Source organism: Cynocephalus volans, chromosome 5 (assembly GCF_027409185.1).
Source record: "Cynocephalus volans isolate mCynVol1 chromosome 5, mCynVol1.pri, whole genome shotgun sequence".
Taxonomy (NCBI): Eukaryota; Metazoa; Chordata; class Mammalia; order Dermoptera; family Cynocephalidae; genus Cynocephalus; species Cynocephalus volans.
The window spans coordinates 55,831,564-55,853,057 of NC_084464.1; the positions used below are offsets into that span (position 1 = coordinate 55,831,564).

The 21,494-nt window shown below is 37.3% G+C and overlaps 1 protein-coding gene and 1 non-coding gene across 5 annotated transcripts in view; one reads left to right on the top strand and one right to left on the bottom strand.

Annotated features, from left to right (window-relative positions):
• Nucleotides 1–21,494, bottom strand: part of SUPT3H (SPT3 homolog, SAGA and STAGA complex component) — a 547,871-nt gene that overhangs the window by 120,035 nt on the left and 406,342 nt on the right. The gene's annotated exons all lie outside the window — the stretch shown is intronic.
• Nucleotides 9,237–9,343, top strand: LOC134379317 (U6 spliceosomal RNA). The gene has a single exon (XR_010023721.1). It is a non-coding gene; the product is annotated as a U6 spliceosomal RNA (small nuclear RNA).

The following is a 21,494-nucleotide window of genomic DNA, read 5'->3' on the forward strand; positions in this document are numbered from 1 at the left end:
ACAGCAAGTATTTCATAAATATTAGTGAAATTAACCTATTATTGACATTTTCAGCTGAATAATTCTGTGTTGTGGGGGCTGTCCTGTATGCTATAGGATGTTTAGCAGCATGCCTCTATTGAGTAGATGCCCGTAGCATCTGCCCACTACTCCCTGGGTTGTGAAAACCAAAATGTCTTCAAACATTGCCAAATGTCTCCTGGTGGGCAAAATTACTCCCAGTTGAGAACCACTAATCTAAGGGAAGGGGACTAACATTGGTTGACTCACTAGTATGTATCAGGTGCCATGCTTCACCCTTTACATTATTTCTTTACATCTTAAAATATTCTCAATTGACAGATATGATTCCTATTTTAAAATCGAAGAAGATATGGCTTAGATATGTTAGGTAACTCGTCCAAGGTTGCTAAGCAAATAAGGTATGCTGCAATTTGATATGAGGTCTGTCTTACTCCAAAGCCTATATTTTTTTTACTACATAAGGGGTTTTGCTATGTGTGCATATGTTGAGGGAGCTGTATGTTATTATTAAAACACACGCAATTTAAGAGAGACCTTAGGGAACCCTCATAAATGAAATTGCTGAAAGCAAAGATGCTTTGATAGAGGTGAGGGAAAGAAGCATAGAGCTCTCCAATTTCTTTCTCCTCTGACAGGTATTTCTCAATTAAATACCAAAAATTACAGGACAGAATATGAAAACCAATGTACTATCCTATGCTGCCTGCCCTTTAAGCAACAAGCACTGTGTCTCTGATTTCAAAACAGAAGCCATTTCACAAGTGAGACTCACAGGATGAAAATGATATTGAAGGAACAACTAATCCCCAGATATCAGTCAGTGTGATCTTTAAAAAATATAAATCATGTTGTTAGACATCATAGCCCGTTGCAAAAATGGCAGGCTTATCTGTAGAACACTTAGGAAAGAGTGTTCCTAAAACAGACCAGAACAAATGCTGCTACATTTAATTCTCCTGAGTCAATACAATAGGACCTACCCTCACCTTGGGTCAGAATCTTACTCCCTATCAAAGTAAGAAAGTAAGAAAGTATCCTACACCAAGGTGAAGGGTTTGGATCCCTGTACTGGCCATTCACCAACAAAAAAAAAGAAGGTATCCTAATAAAATGGTTAAATGATTCATTTAGGAATTTTCAATTGAAGGAAAATATTGCTGTAAATAAACTTTGAAAAAAAATGGGGATATCAAAAAACATGCTTAACAGTAAGCATGAATCACACATGCTTTAAAAATTCAAAAAGAAAGATGAAACCATGAAAAGATGAATAATGTAGTCTATTACATTATGTTCCAGTGAAGAAATAAAGTCCCCAGTCTAGGAAGAATTCTCAAGGGAATATATTATAAAGGAAAAATAGGCTTTTATAACTGGATAGCATTTGAGTTATGATTAGAAACAAATCAAACGAAATTGTGTATTCCCCCTAAAGAGAATGTTCTTAATCACTTTAAAGCTAAAGTTTCTTTTCTCATAAGTGGCTGACTTGTTTTCATGAGTCAGAAATGAGCAAGTTCATCAATAGAAATCTGCCACAGAGACTGATCCAGCTGGAAGCATGAGTTAACACAAAACAAAAAGAAGAAAATTATTTCCTGAATATGCCAAGATTTAGTCACTGGAAAAAAAGAGAAAATTATAGTCTTCACCAAATATGACTATCATGAGAATACAATAGTAATCACAGCAATCAAAATTGCTTTTATTTCAAATCTAATAAAAGAAAATTCATAAATACTTAACAGGAAAAAGCAGAAATGTCTACAGATTCAGAAAATTAATGTCTATTTTCAATTCTTCCCTTAAAAGTCCATTTAACTAATTTAAAAAAATTAAAAGCAACCGAAATAATCTTATAATAATTGTGGGTATGAAATCTTTGCATGATAAAGTCCTGCGGGGACTTATCTCCTGAAGAAGCCCTAGTTATACTTATAATTGATATAAGTATTTCAAGAATCCTGAACACAATGGCTGCCTCTTGGGCTTCAAAGAATGCAGAATAGTAAAATCCCCTGGAATCATAAATGCAAAACCTGTAATTATGGTTATTTAACAAAACGGTTTTTGTTAAGATATTTGATGATGAAATTCCCTTCCTCTTAGATGTCAGTGCCCAAATTTTATTCGGCCTTTACTCATAAGTAAATGTATTATAACTGCTGTTTGATTAAATGTCAGTGGCTATTAGGCCCAGTTCTTAAGTAAGAAGGCATGCCACAGAAGGTGTAGAATGGATTACAAAGAAAGATGAAGAAAGAATTGTTTTAATAACTTGGCAATGTAAGGCAGTGTTTCACCTTAAACAAAGTAACCACAAAAACCTTTAAGAATCAAAGGACAACTTTCAAACAAGAGGAAAGGAATATGAGAGGTGGTAAAATGGGTGAAGTCAAGTGAGGAAGAATCATAGCATAGAACAGCAGCATTTTTGAGTTTTTCGTGTATTACCTTATGTGTTTATCCTCAACAACTGTGTCAGGTAGGAAGATCAGCTATTATTATTTCTATTTTATAGATGAAGAAATTGAAGTTGACTCTTTGCCTTTTAAAAAAAATACTTTTTATTTTGAAATAATTTTAGATTTACAGAAAAACTTGAAAAACTGTACATAGAGTTCCTATATACTCTTCATCCAGCCTCTCCACTCCAAACATGCCTTATCTGATCTCACAAGCTAAGTAGGGTCAGGTCTGTTTAGTATTTGGATGAGAGTTTCTGTGGCGTATCATCAAGGTAAGACACACTGCTGGAAAGACTTAAGATTCCTACTCCAAAACCAGTGTACTTTCTAGTATATTACCGAGTCTTATAACAAAACTCCTTACTCATATATAAAATTTCCTATCTGATCAAGTAAAATTACCCAAAGACTTTAAGACTTCATTGGAAGTCTTTGGGTAATTTTACTTGGACGTTACTACTACATGTTACGATGCTAGAGACTTAGCAATAATCAAAAACTTCTATCTGAAATGCTTATCAGTGGCAAAACAAAACTGTTTTTATTTTTATTTTTTATTTTTGTCGTTTTTTTCGTGACTGGCACTCAGCCAGTGAGTGCACCGGTCATTCCTATATAGGATCCGAATCCGCAGCGGGAGCATCGCCGTGCTCCCAGCGCAGCACTCTACCGAGTGCGCCACGGGCTCGGCCCCTGTTTTTATTTTTTACAGAAATGAAAACCCTCAAAGAAGGTATGTGCAGTTTTGATAAGATCTAGGAATGTATTCTAAAATGGCTACGTTATTTAATAAGATATAAGTGGGCAAATGTTATGTAATCATATTACATAGAGTGCCTGCTGAAGATATGGACAATACTTTCTGAATCACTTCACTAGAGGACAGCAGTCAATGTTAGATATTCCAATAACTAGACTTCAATATGCTGCAAAGTCTTTGCTTGTGATTCTAGTCACTAGGATGGGAAGATTATTCCTAAACTAAATTCCATTTGTATGTATATCCACAGGAATTTTGCCATATTATATATTCTTATAAAAAAGGTTTTGTCAATGACAACCTTTCTTAAACACCCATGTGTTGGACTGAGCTAGGTATATTACATATGTCATCACAAATCCTTCCCAACAGTTCTAAGATGCAGGTCCAAATAAGGAATCTGAGATTCAGAAACATTAAGTAACTTGCCCAGGTTGGTAACATCCTTTGGCTAAGAGATGGAACTGTGATTTGAATACCTGAGTCTGTCTGACCTCAAAGCCCATGCTCATAATACCATGCAGCCCAAAGAGAACATCAGAAAGAAGACAGGCATACCACAGAGAGTTTGGTAAAAATTTTTAAATGTTGTCATTCTATAATAAAGACTTTATAATCTTATGTAATGACTCACATCTTTGACTGGGAAAATGATGCCAAGGGAACAAATACATTGGGCGACTACTCGGAGAATACGTTTAGTGTGTGAGCATGCATATATGCATTTTTTTCTTTTGGTAGGGTATTAGCAGAAACACACTGTTGGGACACAATCATGGTCTCATCTGTCTAGGAAGGTTATCCTATTTCACTGAGTAAGAAGGAACAAGAAGGATCCATGTGTGAGGGTAAAAGTGGTGAGACGAGTTTAGCTAGTCACAGAAGGCCAATAATAATTACCTTAATAATCACAAGGCAACAAGTTTCACTACCAGATTGCCCAAATGTTACAGGTGGATTAAAAAACAAAACAAAACATGGACTACACTGAAATGAGTGATAGAAATCTGCACAATGAAAATATGACCTTGCCAAAACCATAAATTTACGATTCATAACATAAAAGAAATCCCTTTAGAATTCTTTTATAATGATGCTTTCTTCGTATATTTCAACATAATAAACTACAATTTGACTTATACACAACTTTTAAGCAATAGTCCTACTGTACCACATCAGATATCCCATAAGTATAGTTAAATGAGCATGCTCTATTGCTTTGCATACCCTCTTTCGCACAGTGTTCTACAGAGGAGGGAGAGAAACACATAGCCCAGATGGTATTTATTTTCTGTAGCTCAGTATTTTAATTTCCTAAGTAGCAGAATGGATATTTTGATTAATAAAGAAAAAAATGTAAAATCAAATCCTTTCCTCAGTATTCTTCTGGAATTTAACAGACAGGAAACATAGTAATAAATACTGTATGACTTCTTCAACCTTTGATGTTGATAAGTTTTGATGAACAAAACTCTTCAAATTAGTATGAGTCTTAGGCTGAAACACATTAAGACATTAATTCTTGTTCTGTGGTTATGACTCATCTTTGAAAATCATAGCCATGACAAAATATTCCTTCAACATAAAAAAATAGACTTAATTTGTCAATTATCTGGGGAAGAATTAACAAGGAAACAAAAAAACCAGTGTCCTTGGTCAAAGATTAAGTGAGCTTTGGAACTGATAGTGAAAGTCCATGCAAAAGTTGTTAGAAGGCTAGACTGAGCCATCTCTACAGCTTCCTTGATACATTAAAAGATGATGAGTTCACATGTGCCAGCTAAGAATTACCAGCTCTCATGATGCAGCACAAGAAAAGTTTCACAACGTATGAGTTCATTTCACTGGCACAAATCATAAATAGATTATATGACAGAACCTGGATTTCTACTAGCATCATGCAGAACAGAATCCAATTAAGTGCCAAACAGATTGGAATGATCAGATTCTTTGTATTTACCAAACTGTTAACTAGAATAAATTTATATTCAACCAGGTATCTCTTGAGACACTAATTACCTTCTTGAAGCATGTTCTTATCAACCAAGGGTGCTCATTCACAGGTTTTCTTAGTTAAGATTTTTTACTACATATAATCTAACCCAAAATTACAGTTGCTTAGGCAAGGTAGAAATTTGTTTTTCCTCACATAAATAAATTCTGGAGACAAGTATAGAGGCTTGACATAACCACTCACTGAAGTCACAAGGTCCTCAGTCTCCTTAGCATCTGATCTAACTTTTCTAGGCCATGACCTTGTCTTTATGATTCAGAATGGCTTCTACAGCTACAGTTACCACATCTGCACAAAACAATTAAATGTAGAAAGGGAAGTAAAAGGGTGTACCCCTTCTCTTTGAAGAATACTATTAGAGTCTTCTGGGAAGATGACAAACTAGAGGTGCCCAGGGCGCATTCTTCCCGCAGAAGACCAGAACTAGCCCAGTACCGACACCACCACAGTCGCCGAAGCCACTGTCTGGTGTCAGAACCATCACCTGTATTCCCACGGAACAGATCATCTGGCTCCCTACTGCAGCCACTGGCAGCTGCCCACACCATGCAGGCCCCAATGTTGCCACAGCTACTGTTGCAGGTGGGGGGCCTGCCACAGCCACCACAGCCACTGCTGCCGCTGCCACTGTTGAAGTGGGCAGAGTCCACTGCAGCCACTGTTGCTGTGTGGGTGGGCTGCTGCAGCCACTGCCACCACACAGGCAGCCCACAAACCACTTGACTGCATTGACACAAGGACTGTCACCAGATGAGCCCCTGGAAAGAAGTGACCAAGTGCAGACCCATTACCAAATGGCCCAACTCACAGGCGGAATGATGCTGTCCCCACAGTAACACACCTGGAGATGGGAGCTGTGTGTGTGGCCCAAACAATGCCTTGAGCTGGGGAGAGACATACGCAGAGCACCTGGAGAGTGCAGAAACCCAGGAAAGCCAAATAGAGTAAGGAAGAAAATTCCCAGCCACCTATAAAGGAGTCTTCATCAGACTAACAGCAGATTTCTCAGCAGAAGCCCTACGGGCCAGAAGAGAATGGGATGATATATTCAAAGTACTGAAACAAAAACTGCCAGCCAAGAATACTGTACCCAGCAAGGCTATCCTTCAGAAATGAAGGAGAATAATAATGTATTTACAAGACAAACAAAAACTGTGGGAGTTCACCACCATGCGACCAGCCCTATAAGAAATCCTCAAGGGAGTCCTGCATCTGTAACCCCCAAACGATAATCACCACTACGAATACACAAGAAAGGACAAAACCCACTGGTATAGCAGATAAGCAAACAAAAAAGAGAAAGAAGATATATCTTACTACTTAAAAAAAACAATGAATACCAAAGACAAACAACAGAAGGGAAAGAAAGGAAAAAAAGATATCCAAAACAACCAAACAAAAATCAATAAAATGCCAGGAGTAAGATATTACCTTTTAATAACAGTCCTAAATGTAAATGGATTGAATTTCCCACTCAAAGATATAGACTGGCTACTTGGATTAAAAAGCTAGACCCAATTATGTGGTGCCTACAAGAAACTCACCTCATCTGTAAAGATCCACACAGACTAATAGTGATGGTATGGAAAAAAGACATACCACACAAATGAAGACCAAAAATGAGGAGGAGCAGCTACTCTTACACTGGATAAAATATACTAAAATATACTACAAAAAAGGAGACAAAGAGGGCCATTATGTACGGATAAAAGGATCTATCCAGCAAGAAGACATAAAAATAATAAATATATATGCACCCAACACCAGAGCACCCAGATATGTAAAGCAAACACTACTAGACCTAAACAGAAAGACAGATCCCAATACAATAATACTGGGGATTCTCAACATCCCTCCCCTCAGTATTGGAGAGATCATCTAGGCAACAAGTCAATAGAGAAAAACTGGATATAAACTACACATTAGACCAACTGGATTTGGCAGAGACATCTTACAGAACATTTCATCTGACAACTACAGAATATACTTTCTTCTTTTTAGCAAATGGAAGATTTTCCAGGATAGAGCACATGTTAGGTCACAAATCAAGTCTCAACAAATTTTCAAAAACTGAAATCATTTCAAGTATTGAGTTTTAATCACAATCTACATGCTCTAAAATATTTCTGTATAATACTGAGAGACATTCTATATCATTAGAGCAAGATTAGATTGAGTGGTGATGAGAATGCTGACCAAGGAATCACAAGACCTGGACTCTAGGTCTTGGTTTTACCGGTAAGACATGATGGTAATCTTTAGGTTAAGTCATTTCATATCACTGTGACTGAGTTCTCTCTTCTTTAATGCAGCTCTGATATTTTGTGGTTCTTTGTGTATCCTGTATCTCAAGGAAGTCATAAAATCTTTACAAGTATTTCACAGCCATGGGTTCTCAAATTTAAGAAATCAGACAACCTGCTCAGGTCCACAGTGGAAAATAATCTCAGGCTATTTGCAATGACACTTTATGTAAAAGAAATATCACTTGAAGAAGCCATCAGGTTGCTAACTTCTGGAAAACACCCAGATATTTCAAAACTATAAGTATGTTAGAATCACTTGAAGAAGCCATCAGGTTGCTAACTTCTGGAAAACACCCAGATATTTCAAAACTATAAGTATGTTAGAATCACTTCACTTGTTGTAAAGGTACAGCTATATACTCTACTGCATTAACTTTGTACTAGTCTCCTATCTCTCTTTTTACTTGGAGTTTTGTTGTTGTTGTTGTTGTTGTTTTTTTCTTGATTTAGGGAATTAGAAAGCCTTGTGATACTGATAATGAAAGAGAAACTATGGTGTATTAGTCTGTTTTTGTGTTGCTGTAACAAAATACCTGAAACTGGGTAATTTATAAAGAACAGAGATTTAGCTTATTTGTCTCATGATTCTGGGACAGGTACATCTGGCATGGGCCTCAGGCTGCTTCTACTCAGGGTGGAAAACAGCAGACAGCCAGAAGGCACAAGCAGACAACAATGGTGATAGGAAGCAAGAGAGACAGAGGGGAGATGCCAGGGTCCTTTTAAACAACTAGCTCTCATGTGAACTAATAAAGTGGAGAACTCACTCACTACCCCCATCCCACAGGGATAGCATTCATCCATTTGTGAGACAGCTCCCAACACCGCCACACTGGGGATCAGATTTCCACGTGAGCTTTGGGGGACCAGGGGCAGAATGATAGTTTGGATGTGTTGTCCTCCCCAAACTCATGTGGAAATCTGATCCCCAATGTGGCAGTGTTGGGAGCTGTTTCAGTCATGGGACGGAACCCTCACGAATGGATGAATACTCTCCCTGGGGGGTGGGGTAGCAAGTGAGTTCTTGGCTATATTTGTTCCCAAGAGCTGGTTGTTTAAAATGACCCTGACACCTCCCCCTCTATCTCTCTCGTTTCCTCTCACCATGTGATCTGCTTGTATGTGCTAGCTGCCTGCCGCTTTCCACCATGAGTAGAAGCAGCCTGAGGCCTGCACCAGACACAGCTGTCCCACAATCGTGAGCCAAATAAACCTCCGTTCTTTACAAATCACCCAGTTTCAGGTATTTTGTTATAGTAACACAAAAATGGACAAATACATATGGCATTCATAAGAATCTGTATTTTCATAATACATAGAGAAAAGAAAAAGAATTCAGGTACTTTCCATCAAGGAAATTAAAGGATAGGAAAACCACTACTATGACTTTAAACAGCTCCTCCACAAGATGTTCTTTACTATGGTGAAGTACGTCCAAACACCAGAAACATAAGATGTAATGATGAACTTTACAAAAGGAACAAACCACTATGCAGTTCATATGAAGGCTAGATTGTAAATCTGTCTTGAAAACTGTGAGCAAACTGTTGCTTTTGAGAAAAGAATATCTAAGAGATTATAGTATTCATATGCATGTCAAAGTTCTTTGAAAATAAATATGAGATAGGTGGATCCGAGATAGGTGGATCCAAGATGGCTGAATAGTGCTTGCTTCGGCAGCACATATACTAAAACTGGAACGATACAGAGAAGATTAGCATGGACCCTGCGCAAGGACGACACGCAAATTCGTGAAGCATTCCATATTTTTAACTATACAAACACATGGAAATTAAACAGCATTCTACTTAATGACATATGGGTCCAAGAAGAAATCAAGCAGGAAATCGAAAAATTTACTGAAACTAATGAAAACAATGATACATCATACCAAAACCTGTGGGATACTGCAAAAGCAGTAGTAGTAGTACTAAGGGGGAAATTTATAGCATTAAATGCTTACTTCAGAAGAATGGAAAGATGGTAAGTGAACAACGTAATACTTCACCTTAAAGAACTAGAAAAACAAGAACAATCCAAACCTAAAGTTAGCAGACGGAGAGAAATCATTAAGATCAGAGCAGAACTGAATGAAATTGAAAACCAAAAAACAATTCAAAAGATCAATGAATCAAAAAGTCGGTTTTTTGAAAAGATAAATAAAATTGACAAACCATTAGCATGGCTAACAAAAAAAAGAAGAGAGAAGACTCAAATAACAAAAATTAGAAATGAAAACGGCGATATCACAACTGATTCATCTGAAATACAAGGAATCATTCGAGACTACTATAAACAACTATATGCCAACAAATTTGAAAATCTGGAGGAAATGGATAAATTTCAGGACACACACAAGCTCCCAAAACTGAACCGTGAAGACGTAGAAAATCTGAACAGACCAATAACAATAAAGGAGACTGAAGCTGTTATCAGAAGGCTCCCAACAAAGAAAAGCCCGGGACCAGATGGATTCACAGCAGAATTTTACCAAACATTCAAAGAGGAATTGACACCGATTCTTTACAAACTATTCCAAAAGATTGAAATGGACGTAAATCTCCCAAACTCATTCTACGAAATAAACAAATGGGATTATATCAAACTAAAAAGCTTCTGCACAGCAAAAGAAACAATTAAAAGAGTTAAAAGACAACCAACAGAGTGGGAGAAAATATTTGCAAAATATACATCTGACAAAGGATTAATATCCAGAATATATAAGGAACTCAAACAACTTTACAAGAAGAAAACAAGCAACCAAATTAAAAAATGGGCAAAAGAGCTAAGCAGGCATTTCTCTAAGGAAGATATACAAATGGCCAACAGACATATGAAAAAATGCTCAACATCACTCAGCATCCGGGAAATGCAAATCAAAACCACATTGAGATACCATCTCACCCCAGTTAGGATGGCTAAAATCCAAAAGACTATGAACGATAAATGCTGGCGAGGTTGCGGAGAAAAAGGAACTCTCATACATTGTTGGTGGGACTGCAAAATGGTGCAGCCTCTATGGAAAACGGTATGGAGGTTCCTCAAACAATTGCAGATAGATCTACCATACGACCCAGCTATCTCACTGTTGGGAATATACCCAGAGGAATGGAAATCATCAAGTCGAAGGTATACTTGTTCCCCAATGTTCATCGCAGCACTCTTTATAATAGCCAAGAGTTGGAACCAGCCCAAATGCCCATCATCAGATGAGTGGATACGGAAAATGTGGTACATCTACACAATGGAATACTACTCAGCTATAAAAACGAATGAAATACTGCCATTTGCAACAACATGGATGGACCTTGAGAGAATTATATTAAGTGATACAAGTCAGGCACAGAAAGAGAAATACCACATGTTCTCACTTAATGGAGGGAGCTAAAAATTAATATATAAATTCACACACACACACACACACACACACACACACACACACACACACACACACACACAAAAAAAAAAAAAAAAAAAAACTGGTGGTGGGGGAAGAAGATATAACAACCACAATTACTTGAAGTTGATACGACAAGCAAACAGAAAGGACATTGTTGTGGGGAGGGGGGGAGGGAGGAGGGAGGGAGGTTTTGGTGATGGGGAGCATTAATCAGCCACAATGTATATCGACAAAATAAAATTTAAAAAAAAATAAAAATAAAAAAAAATAATAAAAGCGGAAGTTCATAATAAATAAATACATAAAAAGAAAATAAATTAAAAAAAAAAAAACAAAAACAAGATGGCTGAATAGAGGCACCCAGCTCTCAACCCTGCCAAAAAGAAAGCCAAAACAACAAATAGATAAACACATGTTGAACAGAGAGTCTAAAATAGAATACTGGAACTCAGCAAAGGAGAGATGACGACCCCTCTGAGACTCGAAGACCTGTGATGGCAGCATAACAAGAAAACTGAAGCACCTGACCTGGACTGGCTTAGAGCCAAAAGAGACTCCTACTGCAGAAGAAAATGTAAGCAAGAAATCCCCAGCAGTCTACCCTCCCACCACAGGTGATTACAACCCTAGCTTCAGAGGAGTCTAATATAGGGTACACGACTGCATTATTCTAGAATGGGAATTTACACTGAGTCTCCCTCAAACTCCGAGGACTCTGAGTCTCCCCAATCCCCATGACCCAAGCTACCACAGCACAGCACCACTGTGGGGTCAGAGCCAAGAGTGCATTCTTCTCTGGGGCCCACTAGCCCAGAATCTTCACATTTCTAAGGCTGTGTAGACATCCCACCACATTGACCCAAAGGGCTGAAGCGGGGCAATACCATATGGATTCAGCAGTGCAGCTGTCATCCAACACCTGAATCCAGATAGTACCCTGCATCTCAGGGAACAGGTTGTCTAGCAAAGTGGGGAGGCCACCCCCAAGACAAGGGGAGGCAATGTGCATGCTCTCCAGAGCCTGAGAGCTGACCACTTAGGGCCCTCTGCCATAGCCAGCAGCCCTGTCCACTCTAGCTGAGCACCCTAAAGCCTCTCCTAGCAAGTTCCCACCCGCAGCCCAGGACACCCTGCCCGAGGTCACCCACTCCATCTGAGAAGCTTCAGAGCACTCAAGCACCTCTTTTGGGAGCCTGAGTTCTGGCCTAGCAACCCTGCCCAAGGCTGTCCTCTACAGCTAAGGAGATACAGAACAGCCTGGAACCGCCCCTGGGGCCTGAGTTGCCACAGAAAGATCCAGTGACCCTGCCCACGGTCACCCATGCCAGCTGAGGAACTGTGAAGAGGTTCAGTACCTTTCCTGGAGGTCTGAGTTCCTGCCCATGGCCCAGGCAGCCCTACGAAGGGTCACATACTATAGATGAGGAGCTACAGAGCAGCCCATCACTTCTTGCAGGGGTCCAAATTCCTGTCCACATCCCAGAGTCACTCCCTGCAGCTGAAGAGCTACAAAGTATCCCAGCATTTCTTTCCAGGTCTAGAGTCCTGCTTGGAACTCCAGTGATCACACTTAGGCTGGCCAACTCCAGCAAGGAAATGCTGAGTGCATCAGCACTTCTCCCATGGAACTGAAGTTTAGTTTGCACCCCCTGCCCATCCATAATCCCACCCACTCCAGTGGAGGAGCAGCCAATTGCCCTGGTGTTTCTTCCAAAGGCCAAGTTCCTACCCATGACTCCAGCAACCCCACCCAGGGTTGTCTTCTTCAGCTGGGAAGCTGCTGACCACCCCAGGGGCATACCTGGGGGGTCTGAGATAATGCCAATGGCCCTAGAAACACAGCCCAGGGTCCCTCACTGCAGCAAAGAAGCCACTGAGCACTCTAGCACCTCTCCTAATGGCCCGAGGATCCCTATAGCTCCAGTGATCTGCCCACTAGAGTGGCAAAGCCCCTGAGTGTCTGAGCACCTCTACAGAAGTTCAGCATGCCCAAAACCTCCCTGACCCATCCCCAGTTCCCCTAACCTAATGTCCTGGCCAGACAAGCTGCTACACACTTGCACGTGCCCCTCTGGGACCTAAAACAGGCTTGTCTGGAAACCTTCACCCCCAAGCAAAGGTATATCACAGCCTCCACAACACCTACAGTTTAGGCCACTGAGGCACTCACAGACACCTCCAACATTATACAGTCAGCAAAAATCAAATGATGACTACCATGCTCAGCCAGAACAAAAGCTAAAACGCCCTACCCAACTGACACTACAGAACACATTTACAGGTAAAAGTCTTTCTCTACAAAAACTATTTCATAAAATTAGAAGTGACGAAGCCATCAGGTGCACTGACCTCAACACAGATATACGAGAAACACATAAACCACAAAAGATGATGCCCCCAAAGGAAAACAATAATTCTCCAGTAACAGATCCCAAAGAAAAGGAAATTGATAAAATGCCTGAAGAATTCAAAATAATAATCTTAAGGAAACTCCACTAGATGGAGAATACAGATAGATAATTCAACAAAGTAATAAAATTTATAATCTGAGAAATTCAACAAAGAGAAAAATATTAAAAACAATCAAACAGAAATCTTGAAACTGAAGAATTCATTGAATGAAATAAAAAATACAGCCAAGAGACTCAAAAATAGATTAGGTTGATCAGAAGAAAGAATTTCTGAATTCGAAATAACCCAGTCAAACCAAAAAAACCAAAACAACAAGAAGAAGAAATGAAGAAAGCATACAAGATTTATGGGACAACTTTAAGCAAACAAGTATTTCTATTATGTTCCTTCCAGAAAGAGAAGAGAATAAAAAGGGCACTAAAAATGTATTTTTGAAATAATAGCTGAAAACTTTCCAAATCTTGGGACAGATATGGACATACAGATCCAAGAAGTTCAAAGATACCCAAAGAGATTGAACCCAAAAGGTCCACTTAGAGGTGTATTGTAATGAAACTATCAAAAGACAAAGACAAAGAGAGAATTCTAAAATCAGCAAGAGAAAAGCATCAGGTTACCTATAAGGGGATCCTCATCAGACTAACAATAGATTTCTCAGCAGAAACCCTAAAGGCAGGAAAGAAAGAGATAATATATTCAAAGTGTTAAAGAAAAACTCCCCCTGCCAAGAATACTATCCCCAGCAAAGTTTTCCTTCAGAAATGAAGGAGAAATAATGTCCCTCCCAGACAAGCAAAACTGAGAAAATTAATCACCACTAGATGGGCCCTACAGGAAATCCCTAAGAGAGTCCTACATTGGAGAGCAAAAGGATGACAACTCCCATCGTAATAATACATGAAAGAGCAGGTATGCAAATGAGAAAAAGAAAGAATTCATATGACTACAGAGAACTACCAATTTGAAAAGAAACATAAGGAAAGAAGAAGGGAACAAAGTATATATAAAACAACCATTAAAAAAACCCAGAAATGGACAGGAATATGCCTCCATCTTTCAATAACAACCTTGAATGTAATGGATTAAATTCCCCCCTTAAAAGATTTAGACTAGCTGAATGGATAAAAAAAAAAAAAAAGACCAACTATATTCTACATGCTGCCTTCAGAAACTCATATCACCTGTAAAAATACACATAGACTAAAAGTAAAGGGCTGGATAAAGATATTCCATGCAAATGGAAACCAAAAACAAGCAGGAGTAGCTATACTTAGATAAAACAGATTTTAAATTTAAAAAAAAAACTATAAAAATAGACAAAGAAGGTCATTATATAATGATAAACGGACCAATTCAGCAGGAGGACTTAACAATTGTAAGTATATATGCATCTAGCACCAGAGTGCCCAGATATATAGAGCAAATATTATTAGAACTACAAAGAGATAGATCCCAATACAATAATAGTTGGGGACTTCAAAACTCCACTCTTAGCATTGGAAAGATCATCCAAACAGAAAATCAATAAAGAAGCAATAGAATTAAACTGCATGACAGACTGAATGGACTTAATAGGCATCTACAGAACACTCCATCTAACAGCTACAGAATATAAACTCTTCTTATCAGCACATGAAACATTCTCCAGGACAGACCACATGTTAGGTCACAAATCAAGTATCAACAAACTTAAAAAATTCATAGTCATATCAAGTATCTTTTCAGACCACAAGAGAATAAAACTAGAAATCAGTAACAAAAACTTTGGAAACAGTACAAATACATGAAAATTAAATAACATGCCCCTAAAAGGCCAACGAGTCAATGAAGAAATTAAGAAAGAAAGAAAAAAAAAATTCCTTGAAACAAATGGAAATAGAAACACAACACACCAAAACCTATAGGATACTGCAAAAAGCAGTACTAAGAGGGATGCTTACAGCAATAAATGCTTACATTGAAAAGGTAGAAAGATTTCAAATAAGCAATGCAAGGAACTAGAAAAGTGACAACAAACCAAACCCAACATTAGTAGATGGAAAGAAATAATAACCATCGAAGCTGAACTAAATTAAATAGATACCAAAACAATCATATAAAAGATCGACGAAACAAAAAGTTGGGTTTTTTTGAAAAGATAAACAAAATTGGCAAACCACTGGCTAAATCAGAAATGAAAAAAGAGACATTACAACTGTTACCACAAAAATACAAAGAATCATTAGAGAATATCATGAACTTTATGTCAATAAACTGAAAAATCTAAAGAAAACAAGTAAATTCCTGGACACTTATATCCTGATTTGATCACCACATATTGTACACATGTACTGACATTCAAACCTATATCCCACAAATAAAATCAATCATGTTCCAACAAAAAACTACCAACAATAAAACAAATGACTGAAAAAAAGTAATCCTATTTATAATAGATAAAAACCAAACAAAAAAACCTACAAATAAATTTAACCAAGGAAGAGAGATCTCTACATTATAACTACAAAACTCTGATGAAAGAAATTGAGGAAACAAAAAAAAATTGAGAATACAGATAGATAATTCAACAAAGTACTTGTTAGGTAAAAGTAGACATCTATAGTATAAGAAATGTCTGCGGTATTATGATTATAAAGAAATAAAAGGCTTCAAAAATGTATGTTAAATTTAGTGGACACATTTTAAACTTAATTTGAGAATGTTAATATCTATTTTCTAATAGGTAACAAAGGCAATATGTATCTTCAGTAGATAGGGAATGTGAACAGACCTTTATATATTCCTTGAGAGAAGCATATCCTATCCCATCAAATGAAGAAAGAAAGAAAAAAAAGCCCTGCCATATCCCTATTAAAAAGAAATCAGATTTGGCATGCCTGTGACATTTTAAGGAGCATATTATGTGGGAAAATAAAATAAACATTTAACCTGGCAAATGAAAATGGATTTGGGGTTTCAACATACTTGGCAAACAAGTAGAATTAAATTCAAGACAAGTATGCAGAGAAATTAATATAGTATTTAAATATTTGCTTAAGTAATATAGTATTTAAAATAACAGATTTGAAGAAACATTTTTATTGAAATGTTTTACAGTTTTAGTGAAGATATTTTTTAAGAGAAATAGCTTCACTGGAAGCACATTTTACTTTCTTTTGTCATTCTGAACTTCAGTGGGATTTTATATTTACTCTTTCATTAGCCACTTTTCTTTAAGGCTAAGATAAGTATATTGTTTATCACCTGAAGCTTTTTAAAGAAAATTAGATTTATGATTATGAAAATCATTTTCAAAATAAAACACTGATAATCTCAAGATCGACCTAGTATGTATGTGGTTATGTTATACATGTTGAGTGGATGAATGGATGGATGGTCTAGTGTAGTAAGCAACTAAGGCACTGTCTGCCTATGCCTGCTGTCTCCATCTCTGCAAAGTTACCCTACAAGCCTCTGTGTTGAAGAGGTACTACATGACCCTGCCTTGTAGTCACACTGCCAAGTCTGGGCCTGGACATCTGACACAAGCTGAGTCAATGAGAGGCTATTTGCTGAGATTTGAGATTGGTAATCCAGAGAGTTGGCCTTGTCTCTCTTAAGGTCATAAAGCTAACTTGGGAACGGCTGATGGCATGTCATCCTCCAGATAAAAAACACAGATCAATGGGGAGAGAAAAGCCTACATAGAGAGAGAAGCAGAGATCAGAAACAGTGAACAAAAAACTTATTTCATTGTTGTCTAAACTGTAGTTTTGGAGGCTCAATCTTTAGATTGCTTAGAAAATAAACATCCTTATAACACGAGAAATTTGTCTGCATGTAGATTTAACTACTTTTCTAAACAACTTATCAGATAGAATATAAGTGAATATATATTTTGCTTCTTTGTGATTCCCAGTCTCTATATGAATCCATAATCTTTGTACAGTGTATACACCAATCACAGGAAGAACAGTGGTAATTCTCACTGAAATACAACTCTCTTGTCAGCTTTGCTTCAGCATCCTGAAAAAAGTGACCTGTTTCCCACACAGAACCAACACATATTAGTAGTAGCACATTTAATTAATATACATCTTTTAAATGCCATCAGGACATTTACCATCAGGACACTACCAGAAACTGAAACATAAATTATATAAAGGCCTTAACACCATTGCAAAGTACTTTTCACGGTAGGAAAACATTATCTTTGTAAAAAAAATCTCACAAGAAACCAGGCAGAGGTGCCAAATTTTACCTAATATTCATCACTAATAAAGGTTGAAAATCTGTAATCTGAAAACCTAAAATCCAAAATGCTCCAAAATCTGAAACACTTTGAATGTCAATCTGATGCCATGAGTGAAAAATTCTACACCTGACACATTATTCTTTCTCTGTACTAGTGGTATGCTACATTTTTTATTGTTAAGTACTTATGTGTGAATAAGTATAAGAAAATGATTGTTTATCAGTATCATATAAATTCAGAGTCAGGAATGATGGTGATGTCAAACAACCATAGATTGTTCACATGGGTGGCTGAGATAGTGACACCTTTGCTTTCTGATGGTTCAATGTATATAAACTTTGCTTCATGCACAAAATTATTAAAAAATAATATGTAATATTACATTCAGCCTATGTGTATAAGGTGTATATAAAACATAAATGAATTTCGTGTTTAGACTTGGGTCCCATCCCCAAGATATCTCATTATGTATATGCAAATATTCCAAAACCTGAAAAAATCTGAAATCCAAAACACTTCCGATCCCAAGCATTCTGGATAAGGGATACTCAATCTGCACTAACACTTTCCTGTTTCCAGTGAAAACTAGCTTGATAAAAGAGTTTTTAGAAACGACAAGCAGTTCTGTCTCACTGAAAATCTGTGATCACATAAAAATGCACATTTAGAACTAAAACACAGAATCATCCATTCATAAATATGTTGTATCCTAAATTCAGAATGTATCTTTCCATAGAAATACTGTTTCAAATGGTGGTTAGGTTCACAACTAGTCCAGAAAAACTTCTTTAACCCATATTCACCTGGACTATACTCAGTTTGAGAAGGGACACAATTAATTAAGAAAATTTTATCTTCTTTCTACAGGGACAAGTATTAGGCAAACTCCTGAAAACATAAAGCTGGTCTTTGACATATTTCTCACTTTATTTCTGAAATCCTCTCAACTTCCTAGCAGCTCTCTCTAGAATTTTCTCTTTTCCACAAAAATATAGTACAACGCATCACTTAATGTTCCCCATTCTTCAAATTTTCTAAGGTTCAAAACTACTTTACCTCTACTCCTCATCAACCAAAATTCATTTAAAAAAGTCCCTCTCAGCTAATAATTATGAGGTAAGCAATGTGATTCACACTAATATGTAAATAACAGAGTCCTTGGCTGTTCGTGTGCTTTTAAAAATTCTTAAAGAAGACACAGTAATTTCTTCTTAACTATGGTTTTAAAAATTGTGGACTTAAGATAATGAGGTTTCACTTTGTAAACCAAACATAATAAATCCATTATCTTTTAATATGTGACTGTTCAGAAATTAACTGAAATGGCTAAAGAAAAGCAAAAATAAATGAAAATATCTTTATCAGCCTTGAAATTAGGGAGGCTAGTAGTCATGCACAACAGAACTCAATGAATTTCTTCTAAATAAAGGCCAGAACAGAATACACTATTTTCTTTTTCTAGATAGTGTATGCATCCATGAGATTTCCTTTCTAGCATTTCTCACTTTGTAACTGTGACCAAATCTCTGTGCATGTTACCAAATCTCTGCAATTCAGTGTCCTCTTCTTTAAAATGTGTATAGAAATAGAAACTGCCTCAGATTATGAAGAAAAGAATACATGAGATAATGAAACTACCATAGATTATGAAGAAAAGAATACATGAAATAATGCATACATTAGGGTTTAGAGTAGTATCTGGCTGCTGCTGCTGCTCCTACCACCACCACTATTACTACAACATTTTAGTGAAGGAAGACAGACAATAAACAAACATATAGAAGATCAAGGATAAGTGCTATGAACAATAACATAGTAGAGTAAGAAGAGAGAGAAGGATTAGGAAGTATGCCTTTTGTCTTAGTTTGCTGGGACTGCCATAACAAAATATCATAGACTGAGTGGCTTACACAACAGAAATTTGTTTTTCAAAGTTCTGGAAGCTGGAAGTCCAAAATCAGGGTGCCAGGGTGCCAACATAGTTGGGTTTTAGTGAGGGCTTTCTTCCTTTGTTTATAAAGGCACTAATCACATTATGAGAGCCTCACACCTGTGACTTTATCTGAACCTAATTATTTCCCAAAGTCCCCATCTCCAAATACCATTGTATCAGGAGTTAGGGTTTCAATATATGAATTTTGGGGAGCGGGAACACAATTCAGTCCATGGCACCTTTTTATGGCATGAATGGGGAAGGTCTCTGCTGTGATTTGAATGTCCTCCCCAAGCTCATTTTGGAGCTTAATCCCCAGTACGGTACTTGAAAGGTGGGGCTTTAAGAGGAGATTGGACCAGGACGGAAGGATATGACTCCATCAATAGATTAATCCATTCATGGATTAATGACAGGAGTGGTGCTAGTGTCTTTAAAAGGAGAGAAGCAGCACTTCAGCGCTCTTCCTCTGCCCCACCCCCTTGCCACAAAATACTCTGCACCGCCTTGGTGTATTCTATTATAAGCAACAGAAAATGGATTAATACAGTCTCTTTGACAATACGATATGTGAGCAGAGATATGAGGGAAATGAGAGGACTACAAAACAGTACATGCAAAGTGGCAATGTGCTTGTCCATTTCTGAGCCACTGGGAACTGACATCTAGAGATGAAGATGGGGAGCTGACCAATGTATTTAGCAATGATGGAAGTTACTTTAAAAAGAGCACTTTCCATAGACTGGTGAGATAAAAGCATGATTCAAGTGGGTTCTAAAGAGACAGCAAGTGCAATCTCTTTTGAGAAATTTTACAATAAAAGAGAGTAGAAAAATGCAGCTGGAAGCTTTCTTGTTTAAGGTTGGGGAGATTACAGCATTTTTCTGTGCTGATAAAAATTAATCAAAAAGGTGTATCCATGTTGTTGGAATTTGTGGAAATACTCTTCTGATTGCTTCTCTTTTCTCAGAGAAACAGGATGCAAAGCATCAGTGAACCAGGAGAAGAGAAGAAGCACTAGAAGTCTGAGGAGAGAGAAGGTTTAAATACTCATTAAATACAGTGGGAGAACTGGTGCAACAGGAAATGCTCTAGGATTGCTGGGCAGCACTAAGAGCTATTTTGAGTTCTTAGTTATACTCAGTATGTAGGTGCTCTAATCAAAGCAGAAGTCTGATTCCACCCTCAGTTAGAACCCACAGTTCACATGGTAAAGAAAAGCCTGAAAGGATCCCTTGAGAACCATCTGTCAAATCTGATGTATTAAGTTACAGAATGATACAGGCCGGGGTAAGAATTAGGGAATGTTCTATTTTTATATTATCTATAATTTACTTTTCAAGTCATTCATTGAAAAATGCCCTTTCCAGAAGACACGTTTCTCAAGTTTAGACAAGCATTTATGGCCACAAATACACACAGTTCTTTACTGTTAATAGCAAGAGTAACAACCACAGCTATGGATAAACATAATTTGGTAGAGTCTATCAAGTCACAAATGGAAATAAATCAGTTTCAGAGCAATATGTAACACCTATTTTGGATTTTCCTAAAGTCAAATACTACTACCTGTTCTGTAGGTCAGAAAAAACACATACAATAAATGCCACAGTATTTGTAGAATACCCACGAAGATGGAATCTTCTAGATATAATCAAATAAAATGAAAAATAAACTTTATTACCCTCAGTACCATTCACAGATATTCTTTCTTTTAAAGACATTTTATTCCCTATATACTGACACTGTATTGCATCTAGATACAAGGAACAATTGAAAAGAAAAGCAAGTACCAGAAGCAACTGCTTATGTAGCCAATCACAATTAAGCCACCATACTTCGTTGCTTCTAAAATTTAACTAACATTTTACTGGTTTCTAATTGCTAGTATTTCACTGGTTGCGACAGGGCTCCCACGATTCCCTAGAAGATATGAAATCAAT